Source organism: Fringilla coelebs, assembly GCF_963513975.1.
Source record: "Fringilla coelebs genome assembly, chromosome: 2".
Lineage (NCBI taxonomy): Eukaryota > Metazoa > Chordata > Aves > Passeriformes > Fringillidae > Fringilla > Fringilla coelebs.
The window spans coordinates 50,612,570-50,626,579 of record NC_140029.1 but is presented as its reverse complement, the minus strand read 5'-3'; the positions used below and the strand labels follow the sequence as shown (position 1 = coordinate 50,626,579).

Sequence of the window (14,010 nt, the reverse complement as noted above, 5' to 3'; positions counted from 1 at the left end):
TAGGGTCACCGCTTGCCACCTTACAGAGAGGGTAACCAAGTGCCTGTCCCAGGTGACACATGACAAAAACGAGACCAGAACTCGGGTCTCCCGACATGATACATCATCTGATTAATTATCCCCTTAGCAGCGCCGATGTCCAAGGTCATGCATTTGATTGTTCTATGTTTAAACAACGAGAACACACTCGCCCCACAGCCAGGCCAGGAACAAAGCTCGGGATTTTTGAGTCCCATCATTACTCTGCTATGTAGCAAATACCGTGCCAGCCATTAGCAAAGAGCACGCCTCATTCCTGTCCTGAAGGCTGGTTCACAGAGAGGACAAAAGCTTGCTACTGCTAACCAGACATTCCTTAACTCAAGTGGGGCTGGTCTGCACTGCAATGCCTAACGCTGTTAATGCCAGCACTGCCAGCCACCCACAAGAGGATAAACACCATTGCACACGAGGGCGTTTGTTACAAGAAACAAACAAAAAAAAAATTTAAAAACCAGTTCTATGCATAAATAAACAAACCAGATTTTTAAAGAAGCAGACATTACTGGGATTGCATTCAGAGGGTCGGAAATGTCAGCATGTGACAGTCTTGGCTGACTTTATTTAGTATCACTGAATATATACTTTTAATAGTCTTCAATCATAGCATCTTCCTTGATCCTGACAGTTTTAGTTCCAACAAACCTTAGCTTTTGCATCCTTGTGATTTTACTTAACTTTAAAAAAAAAAAAAAATCAGCAGCCAACACAGAGGTAAGTCACTGCAGCTGTGGCTGAAGGGGCTCTTCTGGCACAGGAGTCGATGTGTACAGATGTTGAGTGCATGACAGTATAAAGCATACAGTCCCTGAATATATATCACATGACATATTCACTCCCAAGTTTTACCATGTATTTGAGAAACACTGGGATGGCTCATGCCACCGTCCCATCCCAAAAATCCAAGAAAATACAGAAATAGCTACAGAACCAAGATACACCATAATTTAAATTTGTCTTCTCCAGACCACAACACATCATTCTGCAGCAGACATATATTAAAAAAAAAAAGCATATAATAATTCAATTTTGGTTTAGCCCCAAGTTTAGATAAGGCTTTCTAATTCATATGAAGAGCTATTACACTGAACTCAAGAAAGTCCACATAAGCTCAGTGTTACATACAGCATAGATACCCTGTCTGGCAAAGCCACTTTCGTTTTCCCTCTTCTTCCTATCTCTAAGTATTATTTTAAGAGCTCTCTGCAGTCAAAAGGTAAATAGAATTCATTAAAGAACAGTCTACCTTTTCCACATTGTGGAATCACAGAATGTTCTGACTCAGAAGGGACCTGCAAGATCATTGAGTCCAACTCTTAAACGAATGGCCCATATAGGGACAGGACCCACAGCCTTGGCATTATTAGCACCATGCTCTGAGCAACTGAGCTAATCTCCTACAGTCACTGCTTGGGAGCAAACAAGAGCACAGATTTCATATGAACTTCAACCCTATCAGTCACATCAAACTCTGCAGAAGTATGAAAAACTTCACATATTCAGGACACAAAACCTAAGCGAATTTCCTGCACAGAAGATAGATTCAAAATGCAAACACAGCATGATTAGGGCTGGAATTTTTATATACATACATATAGACAGACACACACACACACACATATATATAAAAACCAAAACTGACCCCACAACTTACTTCAGATTAGTCCAATTTTACCCACTTTTGCAACAGTGCAACAAGGTCTGATCAACACTTCAATCAAGTTTGTCAACATACGCCTGTCTAGCTATAAACTAATGCAATCATTTTGACACCGAATCATCAAACATAATTTCTGCTGTTGTTTGGGGTTTTATTGTGTTTAGCAGCAACTTTAAAAAAAAATCATTCAGCTGAAGCAAGAGGACTGTCTAAAGTTCAGTTGTTGAACACAGGGTACAATTACATGGAACTTTTGCCAATGACAAACAATGTTGACAGTGTCATCCATACTTCAGCAAAAGCATTTCTCCTTTCTAGTGTAAATATGAATTTAATTAAAAAAAAACAAACAAATTCTTTTTTAGTGCATAGGAAACATAGTCATTTTTATGCTTTCACATTTTGCACTTGCAAGACTCAAAACTTGTCTTACAGATACAGCACAGTGCAATTGGCGCAAAGGAAAGGAAAACCCTCAACCTGGCTGCTCAAAACTTAACAACTCACTTTGAAATAGCATGCTTATTACATGTTTTCCTCTTAGCAGGAAAAGTGAGCATGCTTGTGTTTGCAGCTCCTCCTCTTTCAAAGACACACAGCTGCAGATGTAGTAAACAACCACTAGTCAGGAGCTGAGAAGGTCAAAGTCTGGGTGCTCGATCCATTTCAGCTTTTCTAAAAACAAAATTTTTATTTCAGGAAATTAATTTTTTTGCCCATTTTGTAGTTAAGTAAAGGAAAGGTAAACCACAATCATTCTCCAACAAAAGAAACCAAGATACAGTATTTCAAAAACCACAAGCAAGACACTTCAGTAAAAATAAGTGTTTTCAGAGCTCCATCTTTATTAATGAACGAATTCATAATTCACATTTTCCTATTTTACTTGATTCAAACCAAGACTTGGTCAAAACCAACTCTGTACTGATGAGACCTGTTCCACAAAGCAAACAACACTTACTGAAGGAAAGAGCAAGGTTGGCCATGCAGTGAAGTGGTACCAGCAGCCAATCAAAGTTCACATAGGTCATCCAGCAGCCTGAAGCAAGGAGGCTACAGCACTCTCTCTCTGGGAATGCTTGCATAAGTGGACATCATGCACCCAGCCATGAGAAAGGGCACTCAGCTCTCCACCATTTCACAGACCATCCAAAATCTAAGCAATGGCATACACTAGCAGCACTGAAAACTCCACCAAATTATTCAGATGTTCTGAAACGCCCTGTGCAGCAGAGACCTCTCCAAGCACCCAGGAAAGGCACTGCCCACTTTCCTCAAATATAAGGTCTGTCTTTCTATTTAACTCTGGTGGTTACCATCACACACCACCTTGGTCTAGGCAAAGAGGAAAACAGTCACTATCACAGGGTTCTGCAGCACAAACCCTTCGCTGACCCCATTCTAACATCTCCCAGGGGAAGAGCTATTTCAGCCCCACATTTCTGCCTCCTCTCATCTGGAGTGAAACTCAGCTCGTGCATGTTCAGGTCTGGCAGATCCTGACAGAACCAGCTGGCAGAGGACTCCACGATTAGCCTGTCCTGGAATCTCAAAGTTTATTTTTAAAAGTTGTTACACAGAGTCTTCTTGGGCCATCAGTGGCCTTTCCAGAAAAGGTTTTTCTACAAGAAAGCAAAGAAAGGCCTGGAAATATTATCATTATAATATTACTGCTGGGGGGAAAAAGAATTAAAAATATATTATTTCCCATCCCCTCTATTTACACGTCTGATACTGCCTCACTATCAGAAACAGAAAACAAACAGTATCTCCCATATCCTAAACTCCTTCCCAGCCCATCCAGAATAGGTGCACTCACTCATCAAATGACCTACGACATACATCTTTGTCAAAAAGCTTTCCCCCCCCCACACAAAAAAAGGCACTCCTCAGACTCCCGCCCTCCTCCCAGTTCCAGGTACCACGCACAGTTAAAAAAAAAAAAAAAAAAAAAAAAAAAAAGGTGGGAAAAATTACTGAAAGGGGGAGAGAAAAAGAATTAAGAAGAGGAAAATGCCACCACTGTTGTTCTGGCGGCAGTGGGGGGGAGCGGGCGGGGGTGCCGGCCCGGGGAGGGGCGCGCATGGGTGTCACCGAGGGGGTGATGTCATCCACCAGCCTCCAGCCCGGGCACCTGCCAGCAGCAGCCTAGCAGCGGCTGCCAAAGCCTCCGGCAGCACGGGGAGGGGAAAAAAATAAAAAGACAGTGAAAAAAAAAAATCCGCAATGTTTCCCTTCGCTATGCGCGGTTGGTTTGTGACGATAGGTGACATGCCAGCTTGCAGAGAGCGGTTTCAACTTGATTACGTCCCATTAGAAAGATATTCAAGACACTCCCCCTCTCCCAGCACGAATAATAAATTGAAAAAAAAAAAAAAAAAAGGCAGCCCGGGTTTATGCAGCCTTACGTCACAAATAAAATGCTCCTATCGCCCCATCTGTGACCTATTCAGCACAGCTACTAATCCCACGCTGCGACCACTTTGCTGTTCCTGTGCATTTCAGAGTTGTAGACCAACCAGAGAGCAGAAAATGGAGCCCATATGCCAGCGCTATATAAAGCAGCCTCGCAAAGTTGCCGCGAATAATCTACCTGCCGTGGCGAGACGAAAAGTGAAAAGCAAAAAAACAAGAAAAAACAAAAAGGGGTGGTGGAGGGAGGAAGAAGAGTACCATATACTTCACGATGGGTAATTTAAAAAATTAACTAGTTTACTGTCTTGCTTAGGGGAAGGGGGGCTGCCAAGAGCTTAGCAGGATTTTACAAGCTCTTTACAGACCCCGATCAAGTGAACTTCTCTTCAGTGCTTCCGACCGAAACTGCTCCTACCCCCTCCCTAAGAGCACAAAACATCTTATTTCCCAAGCAAGCCCGTCTGCGGGACTGAATGCCACGCCAAGATCCGAAAAAAAAAGCCCAAAAAACCGCTGTCTGGACCGGAGCATCGCATCCCTGCAAACCGCGGGGAGGAGAATATAAAATAACCCGTCTGGTAGCTCCTATCCGCCTCCCCCAACATCCAACCACCAGCGGTGGTGCAGGATTTTGGGGGAGGCGGATAGGAGCCACATCTCATCCCAGAGGAAATTTCATCCCAGCAGCGGAAAGCTTTCGGAGGGCTTCACAGGGTGACGCTGATGCCATGGGGTAACCCATCTCCCGCAGCGGCTCTGGGCTCACGCGTTAAATATAAATACCAGCGGTTTGCTCCCCAAGCTCCCGACTTCTGCAAGCGCGAGCATTTGTTCCACAGAAGATAATAATTTCTGTAGAAGGTAGTACAGCACGACACTCTTGTTTTCTTTTTTTTTCCCCCCATAGGGTGTTATAGTCCGATTTTTCTCCCCATACAGCGTTACGCCCTGATTTGCCCCTCCACAGAGCACTACACTTTATACTTTTCTGATATTTGTTTTCATATATTAATTGCCCAGCCCGGAATGCGCACGGGGGCCGGCCGGCCGCCCCCACCCCCCCACCCCCCCCCCGGGGACGGCAGCACAAAGGGCTGGGCGCTCCCAGCTCGCAGCTCATCATCGCTCCCCGCTTATCGCTTTTATTTCCCCCTTCGCTTTTTTCACCGCCACCCCCACCCCTTTTTTCCCCCTCCTAGAGCCTCAGCGGGAAAGTTGAGGGAAAAGTTCGGGCCAGCGCCTAGCACCCTACCCCGGTATCGCTGCCGCCGGGGCACCGGCAGGGATGGAGGCAGGCGGGAGGAGGGGATGGATGGAGCGGGGGAGGGAGCGGGGGAGGGAGGGCACCGCCGTTAACCCCCGGCTCGCCCCGGCGGCGCCGGGGGAAGCGGGGGGGGCCGCCCTGCCCCCCCTCCTGTTCTTTAAAATTATTTAACTTCAGTATCGGAGCGGTATTTTGTTTGTTTGTTTTTTTAAATAGAGGCTGGCTGGGACAGCAGCAGCAAACCCCACACACATTAGCCGTTTATCCTGCTAAGAAAGGGAATCGGCACAGACCTGAGCAGAAGCGGCAGAGCAGGAGAAGAAACTGTTTCCTTCCCTGACACAGGGTCCCCGCTCTGTGTCTGTCTGTCCGCCCGCCCCGCGCTCCCCGGGCAGTGCCCCGCGCACTCGCACCCCGCACCGGCGGAGGCAGCCGGCGGCCGTCCCCGAGAAATGAATGGGGGCAGCCCGGGGAGCCGCGGCGCTCGCTCGCCGCCGACTTACCCGCGTCACATGATGAGCCCGGGCAGGGTGGGCCGGGGGTGGAGGCTCCCGGCGCCGCCTGGCCGCGCCTCGCGTGGGGCCGCCGCGACACCCCGCCGGCCGCTCAGACAAAGGGTCCGGACCGGTGTCCCCCTCCCCAGCTACCGGCCCCTGCTCCGGCCACGGCGGGCGCCGGTGGCGTCGCTGGCATGCGGCGCGTCCCCGCCCCCACCGGCAGCCGGGCGGAGGGAAGGGAGGGAGGGAGGGAGGGAGGGGCCGCGCCCCCGCCCCGCGGCCGCCCCGGTGCGCCGCCCGCCCCGCCCCGGGGGGTGGGGACGGGAACGCCCGGCCGCGCCTCCCCCTCCCGGCCCCGGCCCCGGCCCTGGCCCCGGCCCGGCCGCGGGGAGGGGCAGGGCAGCGGGGCGCCGCGGGGAGGGGCCGGGCGCGGCCGGCAGCGGGGGCGCCGAGGGGAGGCCCGGGGCGAGGGGGCGCCGAGGGCGGGGCGGGGTAAAGAGGCGCCGGGGGAAGCTCAGCGGGGTGCGGGGCGATGGGAGAGCCCGCGGGGAACTCTGCGCTCTGGGAGCGCCGAGGGGACAGTGAGGGGGCGAGGCGTTGGGGACGCCTGGGGAAGCCCCGGGGGTGCAGGGGAGCGGAGGGGAGCTCCGAGGGATCGGCGCCGGGCGGTATCAGCGCTGAAGGGGCCGGGGGCACACGCGGTCGCGACACTGAGGGGCGTCCCGGGGGAAAGGACACGCTGGGCGATGTGTCCGCCCCGGGCCGCGCCGCCGGAGGGTCTGGCCGGGCCCGGCCCCCGCCGTTACCTGGGGCTGAGCGCTGCAAGCCTTTCCCTTCTCTTTTATTTTGTTTTCTTCGCACAGGCAGACTGCAGCTCGTGAGAAGTATGCGAGGCGTGGGGTTGTGGTTTTTTTTTTTTTTTTGGTCAGCGCTCGTAAGCCCGAGTCGCGCCCCTGCAAACTGAGAACTTCCTTTATGGGGAAGATTTTTCTCACGTAAAGGCTGCGGATCCTGGGTTGTAAAGGTTTTGATAACAGCATACAGAGGGACAGATTCCATAATCTTAAAGTTTTTTTTTTAAACACAGAGTCTTTGTTACATTCATGTTTTAATAGAAGAGTTTCAGAACCTTAGGAAACAGAAATATAAACTCTAAGAGTCAGCTAAACCTTTACAAGCAAATCTGTTTCTTTTCACAAGCATTCTTACACGTGTTTACACTGAGAAGTATTTTGGTGGAAAGATCCTGGTCCATGCCTGGGCAGTATTGTAGCTATTAAGCTGGCCTGACAGGTTACCTAGGGATTCTCTTGCCTTGGAGAACCTTTTGTTAATGTAGAGCTGATGTGGCTGTTTTCTGCCTCCTCTCCTGTGGTTGGTGTTGCATAAAGTAAACACGGTGTGGTCAGAGCACAGGTGAGCTTTGACCAGCACTGCCTGCTTAGATGGTTTCTGGCCATGGTCGGGGGCCATTCAATTTAAGGAAGCTTAATAGCCTTTTGAATCATCAGGGTGCTGTGCTGGCCCCTGGCAGAAGCCATGGTCAGAGCAAGTACAAAACAGTAAGTTCTTTATGAGTCCCGCCCCTTATTCTCTCAAATTCACAGTCAGCTCAACAGTTCCTGAGAGTCCCAGTCATAACAATTATTGGGTAAATAAAAAGCAAAAAGAGGGATGGACTTCGTGCCTAGAGGTTGGCCTGTCATGTGAAGGTGTTTGTAAATGCCCGTACAGCTTGTGTATTTACACAGAAAGCCGGGCGGAGCGCAGGTAAATAATTGCTGCTAAAATGCTATTACTTTCAATAAATATAAACTAATATTTGCTGCTCATCACAGTATTTACTGAGGAAGCCAGAGGAACCAGCACCTATGTTCGTTCCCAAAGAGGATTTCATGCCAGCTGCCAGAAATACATCTATTCATCTCTTTCCCTGTAATGATCCTTTGCCTTCGCTTGGCATAAATGTTTTGGATAATATTAAATCTTCACTATTTGTCTCTGCATCTTACCTCTATTTCTACAAGGGGAAAAAAAGAATAATAAATAAGAAATGTTAAAATGGCTATAAACAGAAATATATGTCTCCACCAGACATAAAGGGGATTAGGCATAATTTGCTATTGTAATGTTGCCTCTGGTCTAATAATTATTTCCTTGGGAAAAAAGTGAGCATAGAGTTAAAATACAGTCTAATGACCCAAGCAACATATCTCCTTATGCTAGGAGTTTAGATCAGAACCAGCTCCAGCTACTCCTGGTAAGTTACATATGTGATTCATTAGATTTCACCCTAGTCAAAAGTTAACATTGTAACACTTGTTTTAAAAGATAAAATATGCAATCCCATAGGAAGCAGGCTACTATGGAAGACAGCTGGAAACATTCCCTGGACAGATGCATGGCTTATATTCATATTTATCAATAAAAAAAGTGAGTATTAACAACATTCATCCTTCTTAACCATTTGGAACAGGGAGCACAGAGTGTTCTGCAGGAAAAAACTGGTTTCTACCTACCGAGGTTAAAGGATTAATGAATACTTGGCACATGAAAAATGAATAGTGATAGCAAGAAGAAGATTGCATGTAGGCAGTGTGATAAGGTGGGTAACAGAGAAACATCACATTACACACATTGGTGTGCCCTGAGAAAAAGACAAAGCTCATTTCCATTGAATTTCAGATAAAATATTTTAAAACATCAATATTTATTTTGTCATACTTAGAAATATTTTACTCATTTATATAAAATATCTAAAGAAATAATCTAGAAGGGGGTTGGCTCGCTGACATTGGGTGATAAAATTTGTTCTTCGTGAGTTTCATTATGTGCTATGTTGGCTGTTTACATGGTCTATTGCCTGCTACTAAAAACTATTACCCATATACATGAATTTGCAGGGCAGTATCTAAAGCAAAAAAATATGTGGCTACGTTTGCAAGAGCAATGTATTACATGATTATATATCAATAGATTGATACAGAAATAGGGATATTACACATTAGTATTTGATATATAACAGAGATTTATAGAGAAATGTAGTTCTCAATCACATGCCTTTATGGAAAACCTGTCCTACTAAATCATCATCTTGGCTCACTCCATACACCTGACCCCTCTGTTTCCAGTCTCCTCTAGCTTGAGCAAACTGAGAGTACATAGTCTGTTTGAAAAAGTTCTGGCTTACATTTTAACACAGAAATACTTTGAAAGCATTTAGTATTTCTCAAGATTTAGAAAGTTCTTTTTTATTCTTTTTTTTTCCCTTGAAAGAAGAAACTTTAATGCTATTTCCTCTGAATCAACAGGACTTTTCAGCATTTTTTCAGAAACACAGCCCTAAGTTTTGAAAATTTAGGGACCTTAACAGTGTGCTGCCATATATTATTCTAAAATTAGAAAATTGTACTTTTGAAAGCCGGAGAACAAATCGGCCCACAGACTATTTTTGGTTGCTTGTTTTTTCTAAAGCTCAACAAGTGTGTTTATGTGTGATTTTAGACTTTTTCTGTAGTTCTCCAATTCTGCCCTATTACCTACAGAGCAGTACTTCTGAATCACTTTCATTGAGTCCCTGCTTACAATATCAGGTGGCTCTTTCCAGTCTTCCTGTAGCTGTTCTTCCCCTAATGGAGTTTCCTAAAACTTACCAAAAAAAAGGTACTACAAAATCTCCCCTTAATGTTCCTCAGCCTCTCATCTCTCTTATTTTTGTTCTCCGCTGATACAAAATTTCTTCATTGTCTTCTTTGTTTTATAATTTTGTCTTAGATCCTAATCCATGTGCAAACAAGTAATACTGTTCAATGCAATTCAGCAATTTAGCAACTTCTACCTTTAGGCATGCATTAAGGTTATTTTTTAATTAATAACCAATCATTTTTTTCAAAATGGAGAATGACACCACCAGCAGAGAGCACACTGGAACCTCAGAACAAAAGAAAACAGAAAATCAATAGCATATTTTAACAATGTCTGCCTGAAACACATAAAAATACTTCTGAAATACATCAGTAATGTGCTGAATATTGGGAGATTTTGTAATTTAAATTACCACCAGTGATTAAAAAAAACACTTAGGCTACCTATTGTTTATTCCATTTCAGATTGTATTCAAATTTCTAATTCAAATAACACAAAAAAAAATCAACTTTACTACCCAAACCAAAACCTAAATGCATTTTTATTTGGGATGCATGGTTAGAGAAAAGCTTTAACAAATTACCTGATGCATTTTAGAAGACAGATTGTGTTCATTTGCTGAACTTAGAGAAACCTTTGGCTTGACAGATAATCAATTCAAATACCTACAGCTGAGGGATTGTATTACTAATTCCTATCACAAGCCTTCCCTTTTGGATACAGGCAAATAAACGTGTTTTCTTTGCCAAGGAATTGACCACACCGGCAGATACAACCTTTCAGGTATGGTTGCTGTCTTGTAATCCAGCCTGTGATCATCTGCCAAGTGCTTCCTCCACTCTTTCTCCATTCAAACTGGTGTTAAGCTCAACATGAATGTGTGGACCTTGCCTTTATCTGACAGCTGCCATCAGGCATGATTGTACAGACTCTTTTGGGCCGGGACATCAACTTCTGTTTCTTTGAATCTACTTAGGAAGTGTTTCAACATCCATGGCACTCTGCCATTGAATGCTAAGCTTTGTAGTCAACTTCTAGGTGGCCATTAACCAAAGCAGTCAGTCTAAAATGTGGAAGCACAGCTATGAAGTATCAGGCTTGTATTTCACACACCTCGCTCAAAAATCAGCAGTAGTATTCCTTGGGTATGAATGTTGGAGATTTTGGACACTGTGTCTTTTTTCTGTATGCCATGTAAACAAATTGTTTGTTCTTAAACAGGCTATCAGGACATCTTTCCTTCAGCCCACTGACATTAAACCCCCCCTAAAAATACACAACCTAGCTTATTGCATAAATGGTAGTATTAGTGTAAACAATGAAGACTCTATGATACCATAAAGTTACATAACAAGAGTTGTTCAATTACACTGCACAAGAGAGGAAAATTATAATCTGATATAATTAATAGGTGTGTGTTTTTCTCCAGGGACGGAGATCAAAATATTCAATTTGCCAGATTTAGACTAGCAATGTTGCCAAGACACATATTCTAGGAAAGTGGGGCCACAAAGTATTAATGCTTCACTCCCTTGATCCAAAAGCTCTGTGCCCTTTTTATAACCTTGAACTGAGATCATGCTTTTTTTTTTCTTTTTAAAACTTGCCTTCTTTTAGAAAGAGCCCTTAAAGGCTTATGATCTTATTCAAAATCCAGAAGAACAGGAGGAACAGTTCCTTATATAGTATTATCTGAGACTGGCAAAATTTAATAGGGAGTAGGAAGTCATCAAAGGACGTGTTCTGGGGAAGGTTTGATGTGTGCATGTCTTTAATGTTTGGTTAACATTTTTGCAAAAATCCAAACAAAAAAATGGAGATGAGCACTTTCTGGCTCTGAACACCATATCAATGCAATGCCCATGAACGGAATGGATTGCTCTGGATTTTCCTTTCAAAACTCTGTAGTTTGTAGCTGAATTTATGAACCTAAATACCATCCTAATAAAATTTCTTATGTTATTTTAAGGTCTGTGTTCAATTCCATGACCTCAGCTCCTTGCATTAAACACTGTGCTGTATGGTTGTTTTGGAGACACAGAAAAAAAGGGGTCATCACTTAAACTGCTTTATAAGGAGAGGCACACAGTAGTCTCATATGAACATTAGAGCTACTGCATTTCTCATGGTAAGATAGAGATATAGTAAAAGACAATCTTTCCCAATTTTCCCTGTAAGTCCCACTGTCTTGTGTTCTCTGTGGCTCCTTCTAATTTTGTGTTCCACTGTGTCTTTGTAAAACCGATGATGTCTAATTTGTTCCCTGTGCATGGGTTCCATAGGCTCCAAAAGAAATTCTGCATGTTAAAGACCTGGAGGAGAAGATTCAAAGCAAAAATAAATGTTTCAGAAACAGCTGGGAGTAGTGCTCAGGAATAAGGAGCGTTCTGCAGTCAGATTAGCAAAGGGAAGCATTCAGCTGGACATGGATTTTGTATCTAGTAGGCAGCCAAAAATATCTGGGATATCTTCTTTGCAGGTATTATCATAACAATCTTTCATGCTTTTCCTGACAAATTTTAGGTATAACAAATATTTTCAAGAACTTGTAGTTTTTATCCCAGTTGTTTTTAATTTAGCAAAGTTCTTTGTTCTCCATGGAGGTGTCAATAAATTACAACAGAATAAATCTCCCAATACATAAGCACTTCGTTGTTTTCTTTTTATTCATACAGCATTCCTCCTCCCCATCTTACAGATGCTTGCTGGGGTTACTAAAGTAACCATCCAACTTGGCTTTTCCAGTACCAGAAACCCTTGGATTCAGGAAGCAATTACCCAGCATGAAGAATGGAAGAGATTAAGAATCAGATTAGAAATGGGGCGGAGCTCTGGGGAAAGGCACTTGCAGGTTGAAGGAGTCAGCAGTGCCCTGGCAGCCAGGAGGGCCAACCCTGTCCTGGGGTGCATCAGGCCCAGCATCACCAGCCAGGGAAGGGAGGGGATTGTTCCCTCTGCTCTGCACTGGGGCAGCCTCACCTCGAGTGCTGGGGGCAGTTTTGGGCACCACAACTTATGACATTAAGCTATGATAGGTCTGGAGAGGGAGCCTATAAGGAGTGGCTGAGGCCACTTGGTCTGTTCCGCCTGGGGAAGAGGAGGCTGGGGGAAACCTCATTGCAGTCTGCAACTTCCTTGTGAGGGGAAGCAGAGGGACAGGTACCACTCTTCTGACTGGTGACAGGGCTCAAGGAAATGACATTAGCTGAGCTCCCTCAAAGGTTGAGTATCAGGAAAAGGATTTGTCTCTCAGAGGGCACTTGAGCACTGGAACAGGCTCCCCAGGGAAGTGATCACAGCACCATGGCTGTCTGAGCTCAAGAAGTGTTTGGACTACACTCTCAGGCACATGATGTGACTCGGGGTTTCCTGTGGAGGGCCAGGTGTTGGGTTTGGTGATTCTGATGGGTCTCTTTCAAATCAGCATATTTTATGTTTCTGTGGCTGAAAATGAAAAATGGTTCTTTTTAACTCTTCTGTCATATAATTAGGTTGGCTTGAAATGCCTGGGTTTGCACCTGAGCATCATGGACATATTCATGATCATGGTGATTTCTGGATAGTATGCTTTCTTGATATGGAATGTTGATGACTCAAAAGCATTAAAAGGCTTTATCTGGACTCAGTTGTACATATCACATTACAGATTAATAAATTGAGTGATTTTTTTAAAATTAGTTATAAGGGTTTTTTTAATGCTGAATTTCACAGATTATTAACCATAGTTGTACCACTGGATATCAACATAACAGTTGAAAAAAATCTAAGCATTGTATTGTAGCAATTGCTTATTTAACATCTGGGCTTGTTTGTGTGATTTTTGTTTTTTGAACTAAGAGAATGAATTTGAGTGACTGCAAAGCTCAGTAAGTACAGTTATCAATTCTCTTTCTAATGACAACTGATGACATGATTTTTACAAATGGTTGAGCATTTGGCAAATGCTAACCATAGAAATCGAATGAGCTGAAAGAAACTCCAGTCTGCCCTATTGTCACTACTGAGCTGACAGATGGGAAAAAGAGGAGGAGGTTGTGATGTTCTCTCAGAAGCCCAGGGGCGCACGGCAAAATGACTGCTGAAGTGCCTTGACAGACCGTAAGTGAGGGAGCAGCAGAATTCTGAAGAGCAGACATCACCTATGTTTTGCTTTGCTACAAGCATTATCCTGTCTGCCACAGCATCCCCAAATGGGCTGACCAAATTCTCTGCGGAGCACTTAGCACCAGAACTCATTTGAACGTCAGCAGTGGAGGTAAAATTGAATTTCCCTGACAGAAGGAGGAGCTGGAGCCAGGCTACCTCCTCCAGCAGCTGCTGGAATAGTGAGAGGGCAGTACTATCCTCACAGCTGCCCCAGGCAGGTGGCCCGAATGCCAGCATCTGCTGCTGCCCTTGACACTGTCACCTGCCTGGGCCCTATCAGCATGGCCAGGGCACTTTGCTATCCTGGCTGTCTGCTGCTGTGAACATCTGCTTGCTCTGCTGGT

At 44.8% G+C, this 14,010-nt stretch overlaps 1 protein-coding gene across 1 annotated transcript in view; it reads right to left on the bottom strand.

The window, feature by feature from the left end:
• The window catches only part of KLF12 (KLF transcription factor 12), a 223,429-nt gene extending 217,369 nt beyond the window's left edge, over positions 1–6,060 (bottom strand). The window contains exon 1 of the mRNA XM_084224208.1: positions 5,882–6,060. The gene's annotated coding sequence lies outside the window, so the exon portion shown is untranslated. The remainder of the gene's footprint in view (positions 1–5,881) is intronic.
• Between the last annotated feature and the right edge of the window lie 7,950 nt (positions 6,061–14,010).